The sequence below is a fragment of the Phodopus roborovskii genome, unplaced genomic scaffold (assembly GCF_943737965.1).
Source record: "Phodopus roborovskii unplaced genomic scaffold, PHOROB, whole genome shotgun sequence".
Taxonomy (NCBI): Eukaryota; Metazoa; Chordata; class Mammalia; order Rodentia; family Cricetidae; genus Phodopus; species Phodopus roborovskii.
In genome coordinates this window covers 24,806,738-24,821,572 of record NW_026126514.1, presented here as the reverse complement: position 1 = coordinate 24,821,572, position 14,835 = coordinate 24,806,738, and the positions used below count along the sequence as shown (strand labels likewise).

General features: G+C 42.3%; 1 protein-coding gene across 2 annotated transcripts in view; it reads right to left on the bottom strand.

Moving 5' to 3' along the window:
- Fut8 (fucosyltransferase 8) overlaps window positions 1–3,223 on the bottom strand; it is a 213,684-nt gene extending 210,461 nt beyond the window's left edge. Inside the window, exon 1 of one of the 2 annotated variants that reach the window (XM_051196043.1) lies at window positions 3,140–3,223. The gene's annotated coding sequence lies outside the window, so the exon portion shown is untranslated. Of the gene's footprint in view, window positions 1–2,128; window positions 2,427–3,139 lie in introns of those variants that run through there. The other variant, XM_051196042.1, reaches the window with a different exon arrangement.
- Between the last annotated feature and the right edge of the window lie 11,612 nt (window positions 3,224–14,835).

Sequence of the window (14,835 nt, the reverse complement as noted above, 5' to 3'; positions counted from 1 at the left end):
TATAGCACACACTTGCAGAAATTTTACATAAGAAAGTCAAGAAACTTAAATACCTCCCTTTCATGTAGTACTCATGACTACTGACTTTTAAAACTAATTTCTAGTACCCAATATATGCACCCCACAAATAACTATGAAGAGTTAACATGTCCACCTCAATGCCCCTGGGTATTTTAATTAAAAATATATACTTGTCCTGGTCATAAAATCTGATTTTAGGTGTTTTAAAAGTTCAAACAGCTATTAAGCTACACAGCTTTGCTTTGGCACTAGCTCCCCCTCCAGACCAACTTAAAATAACTGCATTTAAAAAAAGAAAAGAAAAGAAAAAAAAAACAAGAAACACAAATTTTTGTAACCCACTAGCAAATTTCAAAATTCATCACTTTTAAGAACATTGTTACTACTACAAATAAAAAAGACTGCTTAGAATTTGTTTTTTAAAGGACCATGTTATATAATCAGAATGCTAGTCTTGGTCTAGTTTTACACACCTCAAATAAAATGGATTTTTAGGGAAAAACAACCTCAAAGGACTTTAAATTTTTAAAATAATCTTTAAAATACAATCTGTAGTGTATTTTATTTAAATTATTTTGAATCGCTCTCCTATATTACAAGACGCCCTTCATATTAACTCACTATCTGATCAAAGACATTTCTGCACGTTCCTGCAATCTATGCAAGTCTCATTCCAGCTGTTCAGCTCTTCAGCTCAAACAGAATTCTCGATTTATAGAACAGCAAACAGAAAACCCATGCCTCCAACCCACCCTTGTATGCTCCTTATAGCCTATTCATCTCTCGTTCCCTATATTTTTAATAGGCCTGCAATCTCAAATGTTTATATGTGCTAAAACACTGTAGTATGTATCATTAAGACTTCTTATTTCACAGGGACAGCAATGTACAGGACCGTTTTATTGGCACAGACTTCTAAGCTGCCTAAAAGAAAAGCAACATCTTACTCCTTTGCTCCAGTATACAATTTCTCTCCTAAAATACTTCACATATAATTCGCCCTTTAAAAGAAGTAAGCATTTAATGTAGAACTTTAACCGAGAAAATAAATAAGCACTAAACCCAGCAAGAACAAGAAAACTAAAATAAGACCTACTTCAGAGTTTGTATGGAACAAAGGCAAAGTTAAGTCAGTGACTTGTGATAAATTTAACTCTTAAAGTAATAAAAAAAAAAAAAAAAAAAAAACTTGCGTTGCATTTGTCCCTGAAAGCTTTAAGTTCGGAGTGATCTACGGAAGGGTATAGTTTCCCTGGGTTCACCCTGCGATTGCTTAAAAGTAACGTGTAAAATTAGACATAAGAAGAAAAAACACCAATCTCCTTGCTTTTCTCCAAGGCCTCAGTGTTTAAGGCAAAATGCTCAAAGCTCACCAGGGTGCTGAACCCTAACCATGACAATGCCATTTAACTTAAGAAACACGTCTCTGAAGATTGCAATGCCCACATCCAGAGAGCAGGTGCTGCCACGGAAAAAACGCCCTCAACTCCAGCAGGACAGCCCTCGCTAAACTGATATGACTCGTTTAACCTTCTCGAAGAAGTTGAGACACTCCACAGAGGCCAGCTTGTCATTTGCAGATCAAAGGAAACGGGGATACCAAGGCACCCAAGCCATTAACTGCCCTGCCTCAGCCACTCGCCAAAGCGGATCTTTGTGCAGGTTCACCCCGATTCCCAGCACCCGAAGTCCACACAGAAACCCCGCAAAGCAAAGGAACCCACCTTCCCACGGTCTGACCACGGGGACCCGGCTGCGTGGGGGGGTTGGAGGGAATATAGGTGCAGAGATGCGCTGAGGGGACACCTCCCACCCCGCCCCCATCCCTCGGGTCCCGGGCTCTGGCCCCTGCCCTGAACCGGGATGCGCGACGTGACGGCGCCCCTCACCCTTCCCGGTGCCCAAGCACCGCCGGGGCATCCCAGGGGCTCCCTCCCCACTTTTCCCGGGGCCCGCTGGATGAGCAGCAGCAGCAGCAGTTGCAGCAACAGGCCTGGGATCGGCGGGAGAAGGAAGGAGCTCCGGGAGCCCAGGCTCCACGGAGCCCGCGCCCGCCCCGTCCTGGAGCCCGCGGCGCGCGGGGCCCGACTCCCTAACGCCCCCTTACCCGAGGCGGGAGCGAGGCGGTCGGCGCCGTCCCCCGTCGCCACAGCCACTGCAGCTGGCCGCGCCGGGCGAGTGGGAGGGGTGGCGGGGTGGAGGATGCTACTCCCGACTGAAGGGAGAGGAAGAAACGGAAACAGGAACCGCGGCCGCCGCTTAACGGAGCCTTCGGCGCCACTGACTGAGGGAAAGCGCAAGGCGGCGCGAGCCAGGCAGCGGCTGACAGCGCGAGACCGAGCGCGAGCCGGGTCCAGGGCGCGCGACCCCGAGCGGCGCCGGCCCCATTCCGCGAGGAAAGGGAGGAACGGGTTGGCTGGGAGCCGGGAGGGGGCGGCGGGGGCCCTGGAGCCCAGGGAACCCGGCCACTCGGGTCGGCCCGAGACCGCGCGCGCACGCGCCGGAGTGGCTCCGACCCGGAGCGCAGGCGGGGAAGCCTCCGGCCCGCGCGCACGAGCAGGCGAGCGAGCGTGCGCGCGCGGAGAGGGGCGCGCGCCCCTCGGCGTCCCAGCCTTCTGGGGGAGGGAGGGCGCGCATGCGCCGGCCGCGGCCTCCTCCAGCGACCCTGGCATGTGCACAGGCTCCTCCCCGTCCCCTTCCTCTGTGCCGGTGGACAGCACAGCTGCAGCATCCGCGGGCCAAGGCGGGACCCGGGTTCCAGCCGAGCAGCGGCCGCGCGCGGGCTCGGGCTCCGGTCCACACCGGCGTAAGGCCGCCTGAGGGCCAAAGACTGAGAGGGACGCCCTGGCGGCCCGGCCCTTCGCCTTGGGGCTCAGGCGGGCTCCCCGCTACTTTCGGGGTGCTCTCGCAGCACGAGCACACAATGGCACCGCTGCCATCGCGGCTCTAGGCGGCCCGGCTACCCTGCGGGCTCTGTCTCCACCTCCGCGCGAAGACCCCCTGCAGGGCCCGAGTTCGAAGCCCGGCCTCCCCGGGCTGCAGCTGCCACAGCCCTTCGGAGGCGGAAGTTTATTGAGTGCGGGAGTAGGGAGAGGCTCTGCCCTAAGGTGCTTCCTACCCGCTCGCACTGTGGGATCCTGGCGCCCGCGATGCTGAGCCGTGGGCCGAAGGGCTACCTCAGGCCGGCCCACAGGGCGAGTTGAGCGGGAGGACCCAGCCGCGCCGCCCCGGCTCACAAAGTAATCGCGGGCCGAGGGGTGCTGCCGTGGCCAATCAGAGCCGGGAGCCCAATGAGTGGAGTGCGAACTGGCCAATCACAGAGCCGGAAGATGAGTTTCCCTTGCCGAACTCTTCCCTGTAGCCTGGGGACCCAGATCCCAAGCATGAGCGTGCAGACCGGTGGCTGGGTGGAAAAGCTACCCTCAAGACAGTTATTCCTCTCGGCACAGATATGTTTAAGTAAATACTGTGGATACTTATCTCTTAGTAAACAGGACTAGTCTTTTAGATGCTATCTATCAAAAAGCTCACAGAAAGACGTTAAAGGGGGCTGAAGCCTGCCAAGAATGCAATCTGCCTAATAGCGCTCATAAATTTCCAAACTTTATTCTAGACCAGGAACTGTGTTTCTGAAAATACAAACAAGACACTGCTTTCAAAAAAAGGGAGGAAAAAATTCCCGGGCCTTAAGCAGCTCCGCACCCAAGAGCAGGTGTATGTCAGCCCTTGAAATAAAAAAGACTCTGAAGTATCTTGGAAAAAACACACTGATTTATCGAAGGTCAAGCAAAACCACTCAGGCAGGGGTCAGAATTATGTTCTAGCCAAAGGGCTTGGGTGTCATCATTCAACAAATCAGTTAGTGAATGTATGGATTCCTTGAAACTTCCAGTTAATGCTGTATGAATCGAATTCTTTAGTTGTTGCAAATTGACAAATTTTAGGCTTGTACCATACTTAGGTGAATTAAACACTAAAGTTTTCATCAGTCAAAAATCTGAATTATTTTCCCTTTTGTGTGAGTATGTATATGCCACGGATTGTTTTCCTGTGGGGCATACCCACAGTCTAGGACATTTTTTAGGAGCCAGTGGTAGAATATTAACTTTGGGATGTAAACACAGCAATTAAAAAATATTTTAAGTGTGTGTGACTTGAATGTTTTCAAGGGAAAGAAGGAACAATTTCTAGTTAAGTATGGTTTGCAGTATTTGAAGATCTTCGCATTCAAAGCTTTATGTTTGCCTCAAACTCTCTGGTCCTTTCATCTGGCCTTTAATTGTAAGTATTAAATATCTAGGAATCAAAACATTCATCTTCCTCACCCACTTTCTATCCAAATAATAATAACAATAACAATGGAGATACTTGTCAGGAATAGCACATTTTTATAGGCTAGCACAGAATATATGAACGCACCAAGCTGGGGGGACTGATGCTGGGCTCCAGTCAGAAAGTAGTTCCTTCAGCAATTCTGATCTGGGCTCAGTGTGACAGGATCCTGTTATCGAAGCTCTCCCTAGAACGTGCCCAGGATGTAGCTACCATCCCAGAACTGCAACCAATGTATAGGAACAAATCTTTTACATGTTCAGTACCGGGCCAGTAAAGAATTCCTGAAAAAAATCGCTTCAAACAGAAATACTTACTGGCCCCTTTCAATGCAGGCAACAGTCCCAGCTTTTTAAAATCCTAAACCAATGATGGTAGTGCGTGCCTCTAATCCCATGAGGGAAGTCTGAGGCAAGAAGATTATTGTGAGTTATAGTCTGGCCTGGACTATCTAGTGAGTCCAGTGCTATCCTTGGATATATAGTAAAAACCTGTCTCAAATAATAGTGATTAATGATGCAAAAATTAAAAATGGGGGGGAGGCTCGGTTATAAGGAGTGCTTATCTAACATACTGTAAGGCCTAGAGTCAACCTCCAACTCTATTTAAAAAAAAAAAAAAAAAAAGTATTAGTATCTTTCTTCTATTCTCTGCAAAGGAACTCCTGAAATTCAAATCTGCCTCCCCATGTTAAGTTTCTGAGAGAGTGTCCCTAAACAGTGGTACGCATCGCTCATAGAAAGCATCCCTCTACAGTCTAAGGCCTCCCACTCTGTGGTTGAAACTCCTCACTCTCTTTTCTCACTCCAGCTGCTCACTTGTGACTGTCATCCCCAGTTTCTGATTTGCATTAGCACGAGATAGCACGCCACCTCATCCTCTGCTACTCCCTCCTCAAATGAAGTGATGGCCTATCTTTGCTTATCCTCAAAATCACAGACAGCTTCTGCCCAAGAAAAGAGTTGTTCAGAACTTTCTCCATAGCGTCTTACGCTAGAAACTAGCAGGGCCCTGTCAGCTCATCATTTTCCTGTGGTTCAGCCTGGGTCAGCTCTTAGTCATCAGCTAGAACTGTGGAGACTTGAATGTGAAGCAAGGAGTCAACCGCCAGATAATGGAAAATATCAAAATGAAAGTGAAGTACATGAGTGGCCATTTTATTGAGGGATTAGCTAGATCAAAGTTAATGAACGTGAATGCTATCACATTACCTAAGTTGTGAACATTCATGTAGAAACTAGTTTGAAATTTACTACCATTTTATTATGCCCATAATAAAAAATAACAGTGAAGGTGTAACATTGCTGAGAACAAGGCCCCATGCTAAACTCTTTCCTCCATCATTTAATTCTCAAATCAAACCTTTGAGGTGGATCCTATGACTATCGTGGGGAAATCAGTAGGGTCTCAGGGGTACATGAGGCTCTCAGGAGAATCAGCAACAGCTGTTTAGCAAGTAATTTAGAAACTTCCATCTCTAACAACATAGACCAACTGATGTCACTTCTGAAAACATTCCCTTTTTTTCTTTTAGAGGTGTATTTATTTCTATGCGTGTTGGTGCTTTGCATGCATGTAGGTCTGTGCAGGGGTGTCAGATCCCCTGGAACTGGAGTTACAGACAGTTGTGAACTGTCATGTTGGGTGCTGGGAATTGAATCCGGGTCCTCTGGAAGAGCAGCTAGTATTCTTGACTGCTGAGCCATCTCTCTGGCCCCTGAAAACCTTTTTAAACAACTTTTCATTTTCTTTGTTGTACAGTGGTTGCTTTGCCATTCACCATTTCACCTCTATAGTATTCTATTTTGCAGGCAATCATAGGAAGGAGGATATTGTTGCTTCCACAGATAAGAAGATGAAACCTTGAATAATGAAAGCCACTTATGAGCAAAGTCCTGGTTCAAAAGCTAGAGCTAATCATTCTCACCAGGAGGGTAAATGACTGATTTAAAGGCTGATGAAAATAAAGTCAACTTTCTCTCTAACTCTCCTCAATAGCTGAAATCCCTGTCTTCATTGAGTGTAAACCCCATATACTTCATACTATTGGTTTATTTGCTAGCCACCCAGCATCTCCCTTATTAATAAGAGTTCCTTGTTTTGTTTTAATTTGCTAGCTTTTTAGGTAATCACTTCAGAAGGAACTCTACTTGGGTCTACTATTCCCAGAATTGTAGAGAATTTCGGGGTTTACCTTTTATTTCAGGCATTAAAAAGATTATGAATTTGTGGCATATGCCTTTAATCCCAGCACTCTGGAGGCAGAAGCAGGTGGATCTCTGTGAGTTCGAGGCCAGACTGGCCTGCAGATCAAGTTCCAGGACAACAGGCTCCAAAGCAATACAGAGAACCCCTGTCTTGAAAAAAAAAAAAAAAAAAGTTAAACCTGCCCTCAGCATTTGTCAGAATAAGTCCTTATAGTATTTACTACTACTTAGACTCAGATCTGCATTGCTTTTTTTAAATTATTGTTGTTACATTTAAGTGTGTGTGTGTGTGTGTGTGTGTGTGTGTGTGTGTGCGTGTACATGTGTGTATGTGTGTGTACATGTCACAGCAGTACTCCTGTGGATGGAAGATCAGTTCTTTCCTCTTTCCTTTTACCGGGTGGGTCCCTGGGATCAAACTCAGATCATCAGGCTGAGTGACAAGTGCCTTTACCTGATGAGCCAGTGTTTGTTTTTCTTGCAGGTGCCTCCAGCAAACCTTACTAAGTTGCCCTTGTTAGCTTTGCCAAGTCGTGAGGAGGCTTACACCAACACATGCCATGAGACTACGATTGCAAAAGATGGTGAAGCATTTGTGTCCAGGTTCCCAAACAAGGACCCCATGCAGCAAGCCACCCACCCTTTTCACATAATTTGAGCAAGAGAGCTCTCTTTGATGTTAAAGTCACCAAGATTTGCCTGTATTTTTCTTACTGTAGTGTGTGTGACCTAGAATTTAAGTTATGTTGGGTTGATTTGTGTTAGAATCAAAGTGGTCCCAAAGTATTCTAACTAATCCCCTTAATATCATTACATTCCTGGAATAAGCCAGCCCCCACCAGACCAAAAGGAAAATGTTGAGTCCACGATTGGGAGAGGACTCACTCTCCCTCCCCCCACAACATGAATAAATCAGCCTAAAATCTGGAGTGTGGCACACAGCAGTGTCATGGGATGAACTGGTAAAGATGACAATGAGACAGGAAAACTCTAGAAGATACAGTTGAGCTGATGATCATACCAATGGGGAAGGCTCCCGTTTCTGAACTTTTAATTCTGTAAAATAACTGTCCCTCTAAAACGCTGTAAGAAGAAACCCTGTTTTGTATAAGTTTAATTTCATCACAGTTTTCAACAAAGGATTACAGGTTCAAAAAGCATTCGAAAATATCGGATTCATTAAAAATTTTAAAACATTATCTTTCATTACTGCCTTCTGAAATATCTCTGCTGATACATGGAGGAAAACAATTTAATTTAATCCATTCTTTTTTAGATGAAAAGATTAAGATTTAAGATTACAAGTTTTATCTAATTTATCTAGCTCTATGATGGCAGACATGAGGGTTGGAAAAAAAAAAAAAAAAACCCAACTGTGGACTGTCAACTTGGTGTGGCACATGCCTTTAATCCCAGCACTTGAGAGGCATAGGCAGGCAAATCTCTGTGAGTTCTAGTCCAGCCCGGTTAACAGAGTGAGTTCCAAGACAGCCAGAGCTACACAGAGAAACCCTGTCTAGAAAAACAAGATCAAAAGAAAGAAAAGGGGAGGGAGGGAAAGGAAGGAAAGGAAAGAAAGGTTAAGAAAAGAAAGGAACAGAAATTGGACTGTTTAGGCTAATAGTGCTTCCACCTAACAAAAATCCCAATACCAGACATAAGAAGGCCTCTTTTGAGTTGGTCAGGGCTGTCCAAGACACTCCCAAAACATACAGCGTATTGCTATTGTCCTTGGTTGCTTTGGGGAAGAGGTGAAAGGTAAATTCCTGTTGCTGAAACACCATGTACTTCAGACACAGAGCCTAGAGGCCCCTGAGCCGGCGATGGTCTGAATGTTCCCTCCCTGAGGACTAGCTTCCATGGTACCAGAAGGCATGCAAGTTTCCAAATGAGGAAGACAGCACAGTCCTACTCAACTATGATGCCTGTGAACCACATTAATGATCAGTATGGCACAATAAGGGTGCAGTGCTTGGTGGTAACCAATATCTAAGTGGATTTACCCAGTCAACAAGAGGGAAAATATGCCTGGTAATGGAAACCTAGTCAACTACTCAGAGCTAATGAAGTCATGGTTATTGGAGGAGAATCTATAATCACTAATTTACTAAGCTAGCACAATCCCTAGCAACAACTTAATAAACATCTGTCCTTGTATCCACCGTTAATTGTAGTCATCATTTCTCACAAAGGAAACTTCTCTCTGCAACAGATGGAAACCACTATAGAACACCACAACCAATCAATATGCAGCATTATGGAACCCAGTCCCAATGCAAACATCTATAAATCACTCCTGCACCCAAGGCTCAGGGAACATTACAGAAGAGGGGGTGGAAAGACTTTAAGAGCCAGAAGATCAGGGAGTTTGCTATGAGATTGTGTCTTCTTATAACATCAGAAACTACAACAAATGTGATCTGAACAAGGATGACACCAAATGGGCATGCCAAAGTGGACAAGGGAAAAGCCCATGAGGCCTCAACCTTACACAAAGAATTATAGGAAGCAGAGGAAAGCTGGGAACAAGACAGGCGGTCTTGCCCAGAGATGAACAGTAGGTTGTCTTGTGCCAAATAGTCAGCCCCAAAAACATGCATGCAAATAGCATTATACAAACTCAATGGGTTATATTTAGGTATGTATGTATGTACATACATACATAAGCAATAACAATTAGTGAAAAAAAAGAGGCCATGAATTTGAAGGACAGTGGGGAGGGATACTTGGGAGGGTTTGAAGGAAGAAAAGGGAAGGGAGAAATGTAATTATGTTATAATCTCAAAAAGAAATTTTAAATGAAAATTGCTGAGTCCTTCCTAGCATGTTCATAGTACTGGGTTCAATCTCCAGCAGCACTAAGGAGGCATATAGTCAAGAAGATCACATGTTCAAGGCCACCCTCAACTCCATTGTGTGTTTGGCCTGTATAAAAGAACCTGTGTGTGACATGTGTATGTACACACACACACACACACACACACACACACACACACACACTCACACACTTAAGAAAAATTAATTACCATAGGTTATAACTCAAGACAGAGAACTGGATTCTGGATTGAGGCAGTTTATTATCCCAATACTTCAAAACTTGAGCTGAGGAGATGACTTATTTGGTGAGCTGTTGGCCATGCAAGCATGAGGACCTGAGTTCAGATCCCCAGCACTCATGGTGACATGCACTTGAAATCCCACCACTAAGGGAACTGAAACTAGAAGACTCCTAGTGCTTGGTAGGTGAAAATAATGAGGTCAAGATTCATTGAGAGGCCTTACTCCAGAAAATAAAGTGGAAGGCAACCAAGGAAGACACCAATGCTGATACCTGGCGTACACACACACACACACACACACACACACACACACACACTAAAATAAACAAACAAAAAAGACCAAAAAAACCTGTCCTTAAAACAAGTCTAGTTTGAGCTGGAGTGGAGAGATGGCTTAGTGGACAAGAGACCTTGTAGTGCAAGAAGGAGGAGCTTAGTTCTATCCCAAGTGTCTATATTTTTAAAAAAAGTTAGGCATGGCGGCACATGTCTATAAACCCTATAGAGGAAACTAAGACAGGTTGGGTGGACAGCCAGCATAGCTGAAACATCAAACTGCAGATTCAGTGAGAGGCCCTGTCTCATGGGATAAGACAGAAAGAAATGGAAGAAGACACCCAACATCTTTCTCTGGATTCTGCATGAATGTGCATGGGCACATTAATAAGCATGTATCATGCCACCATAACACATAAAACCCAAGTATAGTTTATTTAATTATATATATGACCTTGGATAGACTAGCTAATCCTAAATTCAGATCTTTCTATCTGTAAAAGGGATAATAATAGTTTATAGAGCTATAAAGGAGTCAATGACTCAATATATTAAAAAGCATGGAACATAATGCCTAACACACAATAAACATTATATACAATTACAGCCTTGTTAAACAATGTTTATCTGTAACTAATTATGTATATATCCTTACTAATCATTTAACTTCGACCACTGACCTATATTTTTATATGGAAATGTTTCAGTTGTGTGTGGTATGTGGTCAACACCCACCTTCCCTATGGGGAAGCTGTCTCTTTTGTTTCCAAATTTCCATCATGATGGCAACAGGAATAACACCCAAGTTACTGTTGATTGTTCTTGGCCATAGGTCCCTGGGCAACAGGTGAACACCTATCCAAAGAGATACAGGAGTTCTGGATTTGGAAGACAGGTTCCTGGCCTCAGTGGATGTAATTTTCTACCAAGTGAAGAAAACGGTTCCACATCAAGAAAATAAAGTCAGTAGGAAGAGGGAAGTAGAATAGAGAAGATGGCTATCTTGTATACTCAAATCCCCAATTGCAGGTTTTCTTTACCAGAGACTAAATTGCTGCCCTCTGTGTATGTTTGTCTCTTACTAGAGTTTCTTTTTACCTTTCCAGTAAGTTCTCCATTTTGGCTAATATGGGCTTATTTTACATGCAACTAATGTAATTCTGTTACCATATGGTGAAACAAAATAAACCATAAAAAAATCCTTAGGTTAATTATGTTCATTTATGACCTAGCTGATACTATCCAAGAATACCACCAGTGAATTTTTATCAAAAGTGAGACACATGTAAGGTACCTGTAGCAAAGACTTCAAATTATCTCTCTGAATTTATTATCTCATTTTACAAACCTGCATTTCTACCTGGCCCTGTGAAAAACTCCACCAGAATTTAACTTTTCCAAATCTCCTTTGCAGTAAAAGTGGCCATCTAATAAAACCCTGGCTATTGAAATCTAGCCAGGTATGATGCATGGGACTTATACTTTTAAAATTCCCTAAAAAAAAAAGAGAGAGAGAGAGAGAAACACCACTCCATCTCTTTTCTCCATCCTATTAGCTAGATCAAGACATGGCATATGGAAACTTTTCAGGCACTTGATATCCTATAAGGGGAAAGTTGTTGCCTACAGATAGAATAACAGTGAGTTAAAAGGAGTTTCTGTGCTACCACGATATTATTTAATGTGGAAAAGAGATAAATGTGACTTTCCCTAAGCCCCTATCATCCAGGTTTTTCTGTTATACACTGAACCTAATCCTGATAGAACAGATGCAGTGTCCTTGTGATTTGATAAATTACATTAAGGTAGACCATTAATATGCTACAAAAATGAAAACAATTCAGAAAAGATCTTGAAAGAAATGCAGCTGAGACCAGCACATCCTATTACATTTAAAAATTAAAAAACAAAAACAAAGACACAGACTGAGAAGTACAGAATAAATTCAAGGGCAAAGTGAAAACTCCAGCCAAAATTAATAATGGGCCATAACACTTGCTCCAATAAGAATGAACCTCTCTGTTGTCATCCAGTTTCAGTGTTTGTTCAGCTTTACATTCTATGAATTCTCCATCAAGAGGCATTCAAGTCAGTTGGAGAAGAATAGTAGAAGAAAAAGTGAAATCACAACAAGCAAATGACATATACATATGAAAAGGCCATACTGAAACCTATCACTTTATGTGTATTTTTTTTTAATTTTTGAAAAATAAAACAAAGAAACTAAGTAAATTTCTATTTGAAAACAGAAATCTTTTAAGTTCATCTAAGGGAATATTAGAGTGTAAGGAAAAAGACTAACTTTAACCAAACGGTAGAAGACTGGAAAACTAGAAGGACCCTTAAAGACAAAGATGCTGTCTGCTTATCTTGATCAATACTACATAGCATATTTATTGGATGAGTTCATTTGCATTGCAGAATAGCTTCCAGCAGAAGCAAGAATATAACCTCTGGTTAGTCAGGATCTTGTATGGTTTCCACGGAAACAAGCCCATATAAAGTCATAATTCAGAATGTAGATTCTAATTATATTTGGATCTTGGCTTCATCATTTAATAACTGTAATACTTTGGAACTGTTTTTTAACCTCTGTGTTTCATGTGTCCATACCTGTAAAATGGGAATAATTATACTCTCTACCTCATAGAGTTTTTGTGACTATTAAGGTTACTAATTGAAGGCTCTTAGGAATGGAAGAAGCACACAAAATAAATTCTGGCCATTTATAGCAAGCCTTTGTGGACATTGTTGCTATCTGATCTAAATTCCAAAGTCAAGATAACATGAAAACAGAATCTAAAGGAGCAAAAGAAATAAGTGATTGACAAGCTTTCCTGGACCAAAGGCTGAATGTCTTTTCAGTTCTGGAGTAATGTTAAAACACAATTGTTGATATTTAAAACAAGGAGTAAAGGTTCCCAAAACAGCACCCTGCAAACTGCTGGCGTGATTTACAGGCAAACTTGTAAAACCATACAGATAGAGGTCAAGTGGGACTGACTTTTATTTATTTCAAAGCTGATCATTTAGTTTAAAGTCCACTCTGAGGGTGGGGGCGAGGCTCAGTGACAGAATATGTGCTTAGCATACACAAGGCCCTAGCTCTAGGTTCAACTCCTAGAACCAAAAATAATCCATTAAAAAAAAAAAAAAAAAACAAATGCATTTTGTATTTTGTCTCTTACACTCGTGTTAAGTGGCTAAGAAGAGGACACAGTTTATTTAATCTCTTTAAAGTACAAGGAGCCAAGTAATACCCATTTTACCTCAAAAGGGTGGGGTGTGAGAGTCTTAAAAATACAATAATGAAAACACCGTCTCCTTGGGGCCGAAACACAAGCAATACTGACACAGTCTGAGGTGTGCCTTGAATGTGTCGCTTTCTCTGGCGCTCCTGGGTTATTTCTGTTTTTCTTGCCTCTCCGTGCCAATGCATTTCCATTCTTTCTGTTTACTATGCTGCTTTATTTAATTTTGTTGTATTTTATTTTATTGAGACAGAATTGGATTTCACTATGTAGCCCAGAATAACCACAGGATCCCCTTGTCTCTCTTCCTCTCAGAACTGGAACTACAGGCATGAAGTACCATGCTCAATCTCTTACACAGGTCCTGGGATCGGAACTCATATATTCAGGTTCACACAGCCTGCTCTCTACTCATAGAACCATTTACTCAGGCCCCTCATTTGCATTCTTTATTTTGCCTTTTAGACCCTTTTTGCTCATAGTTTCAGATTCTTTGTAATTTCCCTCCTAACAACAGACACATATTAACTTGAAAATTGAGGTAGTTCCTTGGTTCAAATTCTCCACAGCAGGAGATCTTAGGTTTGCACATTTCGTTCTACTAAGCCATATTTATAAGTCTCCCAGCCTCTGTCCAAACTACTTCAAGGTATTGGTAGCTACCTTTTCAGAAGCAGCTATGATCACAAGCATAGTGAACCCTCCAAAACATTTCATTTACCAAAACTGAAAGTATCATAACAAACACTCATGGTTAGGTGGATTCACCATTGACTCCCCAGGGTTTAGAATAGTGTTAGCCTAGGGGAGATACTTATTCAATAGAACAAATACATGAATGAATGAACAAAGTGGATTTTATTGTAACAGAAAAGATTTAAATAAGGAAAAGAATTTTTTACATGTCAGATCCTGGAAGTGGTTTCCAAGAAAGTTTTAATAGCTGCTAATGGTTATTTTTAAAACATCATAGAAAACTTTATATATGCTTATGTTCACATTCCTAAATAAAAGAAAAAATCCAATTAACTGTGTCCTTCCTTTTATAGAATATTCTTCATTTTAAGAATAAGTACCTAATAAAATAATCTGTGAAATCCTTTCATTTTTAATATTTTATGTGCTGCTAAGGGGGAAGAAAGTGCTTGATTAGATTTCCTCCATCACTTGTAATGAATGTATTTGCCAGCTTTGTCAAGTAGATAATGTTGTATTAACTTATCTTCATCAAAGGGGATGATCTAAAACCTAAATATAATAAATACAATCTCAATTTCCTGAAAAGCCTAGAATATATGAACACTTAAAGATGATTTAAAATGTTTAAAGTCTGTACAGTTATGATTCCTTATGACCTTATACTATTATACTAAAGTACCCTTGTCTATATTTCAGGCTACATTCACTAATATGGCAAAATTCTCATAAGCCAGTGGTCTATTTTGAATATTCAAGGAATGCCTTTGTTCCAGGTGAGCTTTTAACAATTAATATTGTCAAATTGACAGGATCTAGAATCATAGAAGAGGCAAACTTCTGGGCATGTCTGTAAGAAAGTTAGATTGTGTTAGCTAAGGTAGAAAAGCCTATCCTTTATGTGGGTAGCACCATCCATGAGCCGGGATGCTGGACTGAACAAAAGAGGAAAGCAAGCTGAACACTAGCAGTCATCTCTCTCTTCTTCCTGAC